This window comes from Parasteatoda tepidariorum, chromosome 6 (assembly GCF_982258835.1).
Source record: "Parasteatoda tepidariorum strain Cologne lab strain chromosome 6, Ptep-v5.0, whole genome shotgun sequence".
In the NCBI taxonomy this organism is placed as follows: Eukaryota; Metazoa; Arthropoda; class Arachnida; order Araneae; family Theridiidae; genus Parasteatoda; species Parasteatoda tepidariorum.
Genome location: NC_141760.1, coordinates 4250265 through 4264029, shown reverse-complemented (window position 1 = coordinate 4264029; position 13765 = coordinate 4250265). Strand labels below are relative to the sequence as shown.

At 29.3% G+C, this 13765-nt stretch overlaps 1 protein-coding gene across 5 annotated transcripts in view; it reads right to left on the bottom strand.

Moving 5' to 3' along the window:
* Positions 1–13765, bottom strand: part of dgo (ankyrin repeat domain containing protein 6 diego) — a 129168-nt gene that overhangs the window by 82645 nt on the left and 32758 nt on the right. For 2 of the 5 annotated variants that reach the window (XM_043040552.3, XM_043040553.3), the window contains exon 2: positions 11850–11964. The exons of the other annotated variants lie outside the window; for them this stretch is intronic. The gene's annotated coding sequence lies outside the window, so the exon portion shown is untranslated. The remainder of the gene's footprint in view (positions 1–11849; positions 11965–13765) is intronic. 5 annotated transcript variants of the gene reach the window in all.

Sequence of the window (13765 nt, the reverse complement as noted above, 5' to 3'; positions counted from 1 at the left end):
TTAAAAAAAAATCATAAAAATTTCTAAATTTGTTATTAAATGCAAATTATGTAAAAAAAATTAGATAACTTACATAATATTGTTTTAAGCTTTTGGTGGTTTAAATAATAAGTAGTAAGACAACCAAGTGAAGGAACAGTTCTTACCAGTGAATAAACACTACATTTTCCAGAGAATGAACACTTAATTTAGAGAATGTTTGATGCTCTTTAGGAATCCATAGGCCACACAAATGTGTAAAAACAAGATTTTTCTTGGAATTACAACTTATAATCACAGTTAACGTGGAAACTGTTGCTTTTTTTTCAGTCATGGAAAGGAAAGTAAAATATGTTTGAATACATAATTAAAAAAAAATAAATGTTTTTCATTTTTTTTCTCACAGTTTAATAGTCCGTTCTAAATTATGAATGTCTATCATTGCGTAATCCGATGATGTTTTTATTATTATTATAATTAGATCACTTTTTTGTTTACTCCTTTTCCCATATTTTTTTAAGCTATTTTTTAATCTCTTTAAGTATTTTTTTTCTCTTCGTCATATTTTCTGCTTTAACTTTTTTTTTTCAGCTCTTTCAATCTCTTTAAATTTTCGTTCTTTTTCTGAAGTTAAAAGTTGCAAAAAAGTAATTTATTTCTTTTTCTTTTGATTTAACCTTCCTCTTCTTTCCAAATTTTTGGCCAATTTAAATGTATCTTCGAAATTTCTTTTGATTTTCCAGTACCATTTCTAGAATTCCTCACTGGATAATAAATGAGAAAAAGGAGTTTCGAAGTTTGAGTAAAATCCATCTCTCATTGACTTATATCTAGTGAGTCATCAGCAGTACTTACCATTTACTTATGGAACCAATTTTTTTTGCAACTAACAATGCCTCAAGAGGACTTATCTCAAAATCAGTTTTCAAGATCTTTCATTATCAATGTTAGCTGTATCAGCTTCAGTGCCAAAATTTGATTAACCAAATGTTCTTTTTGAAATAAATTCTTCAATATTGAGAAAAGCACAGGCTATTGGATATTTGGGAGATTAAACTTTTCTGTCAATGTTCCTTTAAAAATTTGAAACATAACTTGTGAGATTTCCATCTCAAGCTTCTGAAGAAATAGTGCATCGTTGCTCTCAAAGCATGTGTTTTGTTGATAAGCTGTCTTGCTCAATAACTCTTGGTGTCTATTTTGCATGCATTTGTTCAACGTTTTCTACATCGAATGGAAAAATATCACATTTCATAAAAGCATTTTAACTTCATCAGTTGATGCCTCAAAATCTTATTTAAAAATGGATGTAAAATTTTCTCGACATATTGTTTTACAATTCTTTTGTTTTCAAGATCTAACGGGAGATTTCAATGAATTAGGTAGAAAAGTAAACCAGAAAATTTGTTTTTATGAACAAAAACTTGCTCAGTTTCAAATTGATATGAAATTTATACCTATCCAGAACAAGCAAAATAGGGAATTTGATAGCATTTTTAATTAGCCATGGGTAGAAACATTTGCAATATATTTGCAAAATGTTGCTGCGATCATTGTTTCATTTCATGAATCGCTTTTTCCAATGAAATATGTAGCAGGGACTGATTCTGTAATATCTCAAAGAATTCTTCAGTAAGGAAAAACTACCAAGGGAGGTACTTTTTCTTTCCTGGGTACTTTGGAATATAAATCCTTATAATTTTTAGGGAGAAAAATGTTTCCCGTTTAAGGGCAGTATTCAACCCTTGCTTCGTCCGCATTGTAAATGCAATCACCTTCTAAAAGGATGCCAGGGCTACTTTCCTCCTAAAGATTCTTTTAAAGTTCTTAAAATCAGTATTTCGAATATTATTCTCTAAGGGAAGTTTTGCTTTTTGAAATTATCTTCGCATTGCACTGAGTCATCGGTGGATGCCGCCTTAAAAAAAATTTTCACCCATTTTTTACCTGGATGATTGACTTTAAATGGATTTTTTCTACCAGTTCCCGTCAGGACATTAAAGACCGCAATAAGATAAAAATTTAGCTAATTATTGGCACAAAAGCCTGCAAAGAAATTTTCCATTCAAGCTTTTATTATTATATTTAGTCAGTAAACATAGTTTATTAAGGTGTCTAAGGTATGATGTAATAACTAATCACTATATTTATAAAGATAATAAATAATATAAAGATAAATTTCAATTGTAAACGGAATTTTTTGATGTCCTTAAATTAAAATGTTAAGGCTTGCAGCAAAAAAAAAAATAAATAAATAAATAAATACTGCATTGGTTTTTTTTACAAAGTAGCGAATCATTATTTTTTCAATCTAAGAACCTGTGCCTATAACTTATGTAAAACTTATTTTAATATAGAGTGAAATAATTTAATATGTTGTGTAATTAAATGGATAATCCCAAGAAACTGAATCAAAAATATAATAACGTCAATGATTTAAAAAAATAATGGATGATAATAAAAATAGACATGTTTTGAGCGTCCAATAATAAAAGTCACAAGTTATTCAAGCCTGACAAGTCTTGAGAATGGGCGATTATATTTGAACGCTCGAAACATGTTGACTTTTGTTTCCCTCTTCATATGTTTTGAAGCAAGTTGAGTTTTTATCGTCAATTATACTGTTTTACATTTGGGTCTTGATCATTATTTTGATAAGGATTTTACACTCCTTAAAGTAAACATATGCATTTTAATATTTTAACAGGATTTATGTGGTCTTTAAAAACGTAAGAGAATCCATATTGTAAAAGTTATATTTAACTTAAAAGTTAAAATTTTGAGACCAGATATTTTGAGTTAATGAAATTAAATATTTTATCTTTTAAGTTTTTGTGCCCCCATTTCAGTATCTTAAAAATCTTACGAGTTCTGTTTAAGAAGAAAGTATCAGATATATATAAGAAAACAAATTAATCATAATAGTAGTATTTGGTCGTAAATGTAGCGTATCTTAATTGAAGAATATGCTGTGCGACATTTTATGGTCAATATGCGAACGTAAGTTTCAGAATGTATCGAAACATGAGGATGCTATTTGCTAATCATTTTTATCCAAAGAAAACCATGTAACCTAAATATCTAGCAGAATAAAGCGATTTTTTAAACAATGAATCATACAATGTGCAACATATTATTTCAATATCTTATTCTTAAACATAACATATTTCAATGTTTTTAAAATGGCACTAAACATTCAGCAATTCCTTGAGTTATAGAAAAAAGAAATCTCGTAAATTATAAAACCTTGTGAATTTGCATTAGAATTACTAAAATTTTTTTTTCTTTTTTTAAAACTTTCTTGCATAGAAGACTCGATTAAAGCTGTAAAAATGATTATCCCTAAAATTTTGTATATAGCTATAATAAGTTATGTTAATTTAATTTTAGTATGAAATCCTCGAATAAATATAGCAAAAACAGCATAATCTATATAATATCAGTTAAAAGTTTACGTATTTAGATTCTAAAAACTTAGAAAATCATAAATAATTTATAAATCGATACTAATTTTCTTTTCAAAGGGGATTAATTTTTTTTTTTTTTTTTTTTTGCTTTTTGGACAGAAATCAGCTTAAAAATTGTCTATTGCCTAGAAACTTCGAGATATTTACTGTTAGCAATTAATTAAACCTCTCCCAGCAATCACAAACATTACTTCAATTTTTTTTACAGTCAGAGCGTGGTTGCCTAGCAACCTAGTAAAATGAAGCATTCCTCTTTTGAATTAGTCAATGGGTTATCTTAAAATATTAATTTGCACAGGCGACTTTTTTTTGGCGGTTTTCTGGACTATCGCCAAATAAATAAACATTTATTGCTGCCTAATTTACCACCCAATTTTTTTAAAATTTTGTCTACCCCCCCTAATTCAAGTGTCTAGATTCCAAATATGTAAAAAAAAATATATGTTTATTCAGAAAAAGTACGTTTTTGTGTCTGATTTCGTAACTTAATTAATAGTTAGAACTAATTAATTAGCATATTTGAGGTCACCCCCAGGAACCATTAAGATTGACACTTAGTTCGTGAAAATCCGATCATTAGAACGAAAGTTATTCAGGGTGATTCGTTTTTTTTTTTGCGGACTGTACATATGGTCAGCATCTTAACAAGATATTGCTTCAGTTTTTTTTCTTCTTCACAGAATATTTACATGTATGTGTATACACTGCATGTCTATACACATTAATGCATATCTTTGGTGGAAATATTTTTTTTTAAAATATGAACTTAAAACTTTTAATTTTTATGAGTTTCATCATTTTTTGAGCAAAAAGTTTTCATAACTTTAAAATACTACTACTGATATAATCTACACCATACTACTGATATAATCTCAAATATCCCCCCAAAATTTCAAAGCGATATTAAAAGTAGTTTCTTTGAAAAGGTACATCGAAATAGGTGGTCAGTTTTAGCATAAATCGTTGCAATTAATTAGTGCAAATGATTCTGGAGTTATACGAGAATTAAGATAGCGTCCCGACATAAGTACAGAAAAAAAAAATACTGAGAAAGCACTGAAACATTACTAATACTAGAAATTCGAGCTTGATAATAGATGAAACAGCACCATGTAATTCCGAATTTGCATTTATGCAGGCATTTACAAGTATAATTTACAAATATATATATATATATATATATATATATATATATATATATATATATATATATATATATATATATATATATATATATATATATATATATATATATATATATATATATATATATATATATATATATATAAGAGAAGAAAGAGAAAAATGAAGAAAATTACGAAAATTAATACGTTTTATTTACTGCGCGGAAGCTTCAAGTATATAGAACTCATAAAATAAGTTCAAAATATGGAGAAAACATGGAAAAAATTACAGTATAATGAAAAGAGAAGAATAAGATTATTAAAATAAAATAACATAAAAAATAAAATTAAAAAAATTAAAAACAAATTTTTTAATAAAAATCGGGAGAAAAAACAAACATATAATTTCTTCATCATCTCACACGGATATAATCGTGTGAGCTGATGAAGAGATTATATGTTTTTTCTCAGATTTTTATTATGTTGTTTTATTTTAATAATTTTCTTAATAATTTAATTTTTCCGTGTTTTCTCTACATTTTGAGCTACCATCGGGGGCACAGGCATTAAATCAGACATTGAAGGAATTGTAAAGGTATCGTCGACTTCGGATGATCTTCAGCAATGCAATTTTTTTCTCACTAAGGTGGGCCAATGCTTTCGTTGGACACCGAGAAAATTTATGAAATCTATTAGTAATGCATTTTAGTCGACACTGTCCAAAGCTGTAGAAATCAAATCCAGAGCTTCTAAAACATTTATTTTAGCTTTTGAAACATTTTGCAATTCACCGGAATAATTTAAAATGAATTAAAATTGAAAATTGCTAAAAAATTATTTAAAAAATGCCAGTTGTTTAATGTTACGTTCTTTATAATATAGGGATTTCCTAGATTCAAAGGCTGAATTTAGCAGGAAAAAACTTCACTCTAAAGTTTTACAATTTAAGCTCCCATATTTCATTTAGTCACTTTTCCCATGCTTTGTCCATCCTACCACCCTTCTGATTTTGACTCATGGGGAAAATCTCCACTCAGGACAAAATGACAATAAAATAGAACAGAAAAAAGGTTTTATTTGAAAAATTGATTTAACGTAGTTTTATAACGTACTTTCTTTCCTTAAATATTGATTTGTGACCCTTAATAGGTATATTTACGACTTCATTTTTGGAAAAGAATTTTAAAATATACTACGTTAAGAATGATCATCGTGGGACAAACTGAATACTGAAAGTTTTAACAGAGATTTCGAATAGTGTTTGTCTCCCGTTAACTGTAACGCAAACATTACTTCCTACCCCTTAGCGATATTGAGATTTGTAGGGAAATTTCGCGTATACTTTGTGAAATTGGAAAAGCGCTAAAATTCTAGTAAGCCGCAACACTTTGCAAAATCTCTCTCTTAAGTAGAATTTACACTAAATAACTTTTAATTTATTAGTAAAAATAAGTTAAGCAAGAAAAAACCAAATTACAAACTATCGAACGTCTTCTATCTTGACTGAGTTCAGCCACAATCAAAAGAACATAATCAAAACTCTAATATCAACTATTTGTTTTCCCTTTAGCTAAAGGCATTGTTTTGAACAGATTTTTATCTTTAAATTAATATTCTTTTAATGGTAATGGCTGCCATAAAAATTCTCTAACTTGAAGATAGGGCGTTGTATATTCATAACTTCGGTTAAATATTTGAATCGAAAAATATGCCTTGCAAGTTGCTCTACAAGATATATAACTAAGATTCACGCCTTTAATAATGAAATATGACAAAGAGGGACATAATTTTCACACTTGACAGAATCACTGACGTCGTTATTTAAGTGACTCCATGATCAGCTTTTATCTGCTTAAAATCGTGCATTGTGGCCCAGAACTTGAAACAAGTTCTCAATTGTGACCGAACAAGTTATCTTAAAATTCCAAACACATAGAGCCATTTCTCTTTTTTTAATGGATGGAAAAAAAACTTAGATTTTTTTCTTTATTTTTTAACGCCAAGCCTTGATAGCTATTGATTTCCAGAGACTAAAGTTGAAAAATGTTTCAATTTTCTTTCTTTTAGTTTATAAGATATTTTGTTAGGTGTATAAGGAAGTAGAGAAATTGTTAAGAAATGGATATGTTTTTGCGATTTAATAACACTGTATTTAAAGGAATTATGTATTTTTTTTCAATATCAGAAAGATTAAAAATAAAATTAACCATATCATGAAGATTTTTACCCACCGTCCATTGGAACTGAAAAGCGGATGAACATACTGAGCAAAATACTTTGTCTTAAAGAGCGAAATTGTTCGGATGAGCGAAATTGTTAAGCGATTTGAAAATTTGAAAAATGTTTCAATTTTCTTTCGTTTAGATAGTTTGTGAGTCGCATACGTTTTGATTATTTAATAATACTATATTTTAAAGATTAATGTCTTTCTTTCAGTAAAAGAGGGGAGGGGGAGAAAAACACTATCGAGAAGATTTTTGAGATAGTAGATGAAGAGCTTAATTGAAGAATAAGTTGATCGAAATTGTTTGAATGGTCGAGAACAATTGTTGAAAAAATTGAAAAATGTTTCAATTTTCTTACTTTTAGATATTTTGTGAGTAGCATACGTTTTGATGATCTAATAATACTATTTTTAGAGGGGGGAAGGAGGGGGAAGAAAAACACCATCCAAAAGATTTTTGAGATAGTAGATGAAGAGCTTAGTAGAACAAGTTAAATGGCATAATTCTTGAGCAAATTAAAAAGCTGAAAAATGTTTTAACCACCCAATTACTGTTAAGTAATATTTAGATCATTAAAAATATGATACGCTTCCAGGTATCCAATTAAATCTGATCCAAAAATTGATTCAGAAACCCAAGCTTTAGAGCTATAACGTGAAAAAGCAATGCACAACAGCGTGAGTCGGAGCAACCATGTGATTCGTTGCAAGTACCCATTCGTAGAGAAATTAATCGAGAAGCCAGATGTGTTTTTTACAAGATTGTGACCAGATGTGTGAATTCTATAAATATTGGTTACTGTTATAATAAACTACTGCAAAGAAAACTTTTATCAAGACCTCTTGACATTTGTTTCGCATTAATGATGTCAAACAATTTAGTAAAATAGCATTTGCTTTGGAAATTCATTACTAATAAAACCATAACTTATTCTAAAAGTAAGGCCTAAAAACATACAAAAAAATTTATTTTTTATTATTAATAGAAAAAATTTTCTTTACAGTTAGTTACAGAAAATTGTACTCTACTTTACGAATGTTATACGTTTGATTTTGGATATCACAAATGGCTTAGGCATGAAGATAACCAAAAACTAACTTATTTGGAATCAAAATTCTATTAAGATTTAATTCAGTCTATTAAGATTTAAAACGATCATAAACGTAAGGGACCACTCACATTATTTGAATGCTAAATGAAGTTTATTCTCCTCTTTGTTGTATGTAACTTCTCTTAGAATGCTATAGTTCATTTAAAGAATTTACTATCTGAAATTATTAATTTCTCTCAACGAGTCTTCAACTTTCAAAAAATTCAGAGGCGCCAAGAGTCTCAAAAATGCTGTAAGGAGCATATACGATGAGAAACTAACAGTTTTTAGTAGGTTGCCCTGAATAATTTCATTTTTTCTCTACAGCGGATATAATTATATTTTTTCACAGCCGATTTCACACTTAAGCCGCATAATCATTTTGACTGCAGATAGCAAGGCTTGCTTGTGAAAAAATTTGAATGATTCTAAGCTGTAGCTTCTGGTTGGTGCCCTATTAAATATGGAAGGGGAGAAGCAGAATTTTCCGTATATTTTAATTTTTTAATACAGAAGTAAAATTGTTGTCTAAGCAAGAAACAAAAATTATCCGATGCTTATGGAGAAGATGAATCGGCAGTAAGCCAGGGCCAAACTGGTTTACAAAATTTCTATCCGGCAAAAATTCTATTAAGATGCATGAAGATGCAGAGGACCACGCCAGTTTAAGTTGATGAAACACAATAAAGGAATTAATTGACGCAAACCGATGAATAACAACTGTAATCCTTGAGACATTAGATTTATTGAATTCAACCGTTCGTAATCATTTAAAAAGCCTAGGGTTTAATCTTAATGCTCGACATATCGTTTCTTCATATTCTTACGAAAAGAAATTTGTGGTGTCACGTTGGCGTTTGTGATTTTCTTTTCAAAAGTCAAAAAAAATATCAATTTTTGAAGCGCATTATAACTGGAGACTAAAAATGGGTTGTCTACAGCACTATTCTTGTCTCTTGAAATTTTTTTAGACTTTATGGAAAAAGGTATTAGACCAGAATTGACAATATATGATTCAATAAAATATTTATCACTATAAGAGAACAGCCGTGCATTAAAAAAAAAAAAAAAAAAAAAAAAAAAAAAAAAAAAAAAAAAAAGAAGAAAGAAAGAAAGAAAGAAAAGAAAAGAAGAGAATGAAATTACTTTTGGCACAGCCCAAATACATTCGGTTATGCTAAGCAAACTCTTTCAAAAAATTTAGAAGACCAGCATTTTTCAACAAAAAACAAAGTAGTCATTAATATTTATTTCGTGTCATGCTTTATGGACTAATATATTTAACACTGCATAACTATATATTTTTAGCTAAAAATATTTTGTATAGACGTAACAATTAAAAATAATCAATAATTTCATAAGTTTTTTAAAAGGCTACATAAAGAAAAAAGCAATTTGTACATTCCGGTCAGGCTTAGCAAACTCTATATATTTTAAGAAAATACCAACATTTTATGAAAAAGTGGTCATTATTAATCATTATTTCCTTCTGTATCATGTTCATTTAACAAATAAATTTAACATTACATAACTTCAATTTTAGTTGTTTACATACTATAATCGTTACGGTTAAGCTTAGCAAACTAAAAATCATCGAATGTAAGAAAAAAGATCGATATTTCCTCAAAAGTTGTCTTTATTATTCTTTCGTATCAGATTCTTATAACAAATACATTCATTGTTCACCAATTTCTTTTTAGTATTTTATCTATTGTATAGACAAGTAAAAATATTTTATAATTTCATAATATTATATTTACAAGGCAGGCAATTTTTAATAGTATGTTTAGGCTTAGAAAACATTGTCATCGAATCAATACTATATTCTTATATGGGATAATTAATATTCCTTCCGTATTATATGTTATGTCGGCAAATATATTTCATATTATATATCTATTTATTTTGAATTCTCTTGTTGTCAATATAATGTATTTAATACTAAAAATAATTTATGTCTCAAAATTTATTCTAAAACTATACAAAAAGCGACAAGCAATTTTTACATTATGTTTAGGCTTAGAAACTTCTATGGAATTTAAGGAAAACAGACATATACTTTCTAAAAAATGCTCGTTAATATTCCTTCCGTATCATGTTCTGTCGACAAGTGCATTTTAACTACCATGCATGGACAAACGACCATTGTTTCGATTGTAATAAAGTATGAATCAAATCCTGCTGGTCAATCTGACGAGGTGAAATTTTCTCCCAACTTTTTAACTACTTGACCGACATTTGAGATTGATGAAAATTCTGATAGACTTTCCCGCACGAAATCCCCATATTTCTTGTATATGTTTACGCTGTTAAACTCATTTTAATGCGCTATCGTGTAATTTTCCTATTATGCAATCCATCAAACGCCCGGAAATTACAACTTTCGATTCTTTTCGTTACATTGATGGAGTAGATGAGAATTTATTCTTTTTGTGGAACAAACGAAGGAAAGGTTGTTTGGGCCATTCTGAACAAGAGTACCAATTTAAAATTGATCAGTATGTGAACGTGGTGATGACTTGACATGGAGAATATTAACTAATTTTAATGACGTAATTGTACCAATTATAGGAAGTAGCGAAATAATATTACAGGATGGTAAAATTCATGAATAAATAAAAAAGGTGCAGCGCAAAATAGGAGATAACTGATTAAGAAGATTTTTTTCTCCCCTTTATTTCTTATCGTTATCATTTTGTTCGGAAGAAACCTATTTCTTCCCAGACACTGAAAGAAATTGAAAAAAAAAACAGGAAAAACTGGACGAAATGGGAAAATCTGAAAATGACCAAGGCAGTTGCTTAGCAATAAGTATCCTAATTCTGATTTTAACTTGTTTTACTCATATGAGATAACAATTTAACTTGGCGGGAAATTTCTTTGAATGTTTGAAATGGTATAAAAAATTTTTTTCGATATTTGTGTTTGGATTAAACTTTTTAACTAAAGGCTGTGCATTCATTTGAAATAAAGCTTTTTAATGAATATGTTAATTTTAAAAAAATGAGTTCGTAAAAGTTATTCATGTCTGTTAGACAAAGTAGCATTGCCCATCTTTAGTCAGTGATCTCTGTACTTATTATGAAAAGGGAGCAAAATGTTGAAGAAATAATAATGAATTAATTAATTAATTGATAAAATTAGAAAGCCACAATTTAACGAACATTAAAAGTAACTGTGATCTAATTTTCTGATATTTCAAAACTTACTCGAACGCTACATTGTTTGGTCTTACAAAATTTTTCCGGAAAATTGAGAATTTTTCATTTTTTTAAAAATAATTTTCAGTTTTTGAAAAAATTTCGCCGAATTGGCTACTTTTCTTTAAAAAAAATTTTAATTTTTTAAACTTAGGCTGATTCTAAATTCTAAATTCTACTTTATTCTTTACGGTAAGAAAGTATATAAACTTTATTTTCTTTGACGTAAGAACTTCGAGAAGCCGCCCCTTAAAAGTTTTTGATGACAATGACATTGTAACAAATTATAAGTGCAGATTTTTTTTTTAACGAGTTACGGCAGTCGAGACCAAATTCAGCATTTTCGTCCATAACTTTTTCTTTTCAAATTAGATAGCCATTTAACAGATCGCAACCAATAAATATCCAGTAATATATAGCCTCAAAAAGTCGCCTAGGAATGTAGAACATCCATGTGAAAAAAAAATGGGACATATTAGTTGATTTGAAGTGGATAATTTTGCTCTCTTACCTACCACTTGAGCTTTATGAAAGCACCAAACTTTGACTTCATATCCAAACATTAATATTTACATTATTACTATGTTGTGGTAGACATTTTTATCTTATTTCGGCAAATTAAATCTTAATTATGAAACATGCTAGTTTTACTAATACAGGTTCGCTCTTTTTTTCCTTCAAAAAGAAAAAAAAAAGAGCAGCCCTTTAACAAAGACAGTTGGCACAAATGGGTAAAACTATAAACATGTGAACTCTTAACTTACTATTTTAAATTAAGGCAGTGGCTATTGCACCAATATTCAGTGAAATATCCTCACCGCTATTCTGCCGGCTTTTGACAACAGCGCCTCTTTGCAAGAACTAATCCGAACACTTAACCTTAAAATTAAAAGAGAAAGAAGAAAAAACATCAATCATCAGTGTCGGGTAAAGCAGGTGAATGTATACCGGGCCAGGTAAATGTATGACCGGGCCATAACACTAGGCCTTAAAAAAAAATCAGTGTAGGCTGCTTATACCAGTCAAAAGTGTAAACCAGAAGATGGCACTCACGTTTCTTGAATATTCAGATTGTAAAAAATAAGCGGCTATTTTTAACACATTGCACGTGGGCAACTTTTCTAAAAAAATGTATTACAGAGCTGTCAGAGATTAAAATTTTATAAAAGTGGAGGGCAAGAGTTCATAAAAGCTAGAGTAAACTCGTCTCTATAGCTACAGACAGCTTCAATTTTTTAAAAAAAAATTAAGACGTGCGATTGTAGTCCTGATTACATATATACTGAATCATTTATGTTTATAGTAATCAAGAATGGATAATTTCTTTGAAAAACAGAGAGAAAACGAAGTAGTTTTGCCATCACTTCTTAAACTTTTGTATGGATTGCAGAAATTTCGAAAGAGTATTTTTACGTGACCCGCTTGCAATGTGTTAAAAACAGCAGTTTTCTCTTAATCTTTCGAAAGAAAACACTTCCAAGTTCTAAAAAATCTTTCATAAGATGATCGCCGCCATGATTATCGAAACTAAACATAATTCGAAAAAGGTCACGTGAACAGAACTCACTCTACACTCAATTCTTCCAAATTTGCCTCGGTATAATAGCAAAATGAATTTTATTGTACTGAGTGATCTGTGCAAAAGACACTCTGCTAAATCAAAAATTATGACTTTTAAAAGTAAAGTTTTTATTGGAAAACGAAAACCATTCATCTGTGCTCAGTGGAATTTTAGCATGTGTGTTTCAAGACAATAGTATTGTTTATTTTAATCCACTCATAAATTTTCTGACTGTCATTTACAACCAACAACCGAAAAGCAGACACAAAAGCTAGTGACACTGCCTCACTTGGAGATGAACAGAACCGAGCAAAGGATTATCAGAACTTCCGAAATTGCCACAAATCAAACTTGAACGGTCAGAAATCAAACCTAAATTGCGCAATCAGGGAAAAAAGGACCACTTTTATGTTACTATTATTTTTTTCTAAGAAAAGGGGAGGGGTGAAAACAAGAAGGAGGAGGATCACACACAAGCCAATTTTGTATTGGGTGGGGATGTTGCAGAAAATGTTGCAGAAGTAAAATTAGCTGTAAAACTGGAAAGGGCACTGGTGTACCTATCGAAGCTTCCTAGACGCCACAGGAATTCAGAAAAAGAAGAAGAAAGAAAAACCAGTGGTTACTCTCAGTGTTATTAATGAAACCGTTTCCGAGATTTAGATCCAGCAGGTGGTTTTCTTTAGATCTGAGTAACCTTCATTGTAGTTTATTTGTGCGCTTTTCAACGCAAACTCGTGAAGTTTTGAGCACATAAAACAATGATTTTTAGTTCGTAAATCGTTAATTAACTGGTATTCACACTTAATTTTCAGTAGATAAACATCTCTTCTGCTTGTTTATAGCATATTCTTCAACATGTACTTTTTTTCGGAGGGGGGATAGAACTAAGCTGATCAGCGTCTCCAAAGAAACGAAAAAACTGGTATTAAAATTACTATACGAATGTTGGAAAACAGCTGCTTTAATTTTCTGAATTAATATTCTCAGCACAGAGATCCTTCGCAGGAATTCTCTAACAGAGATAATTTTTTTTAAAAAGATAAAGAGGTAAGGTTAGTGATGGTTAGTAAGTCAGTATTAGTAAATGTTAGTTATTTTGTTAAAACTTTTTTTTTT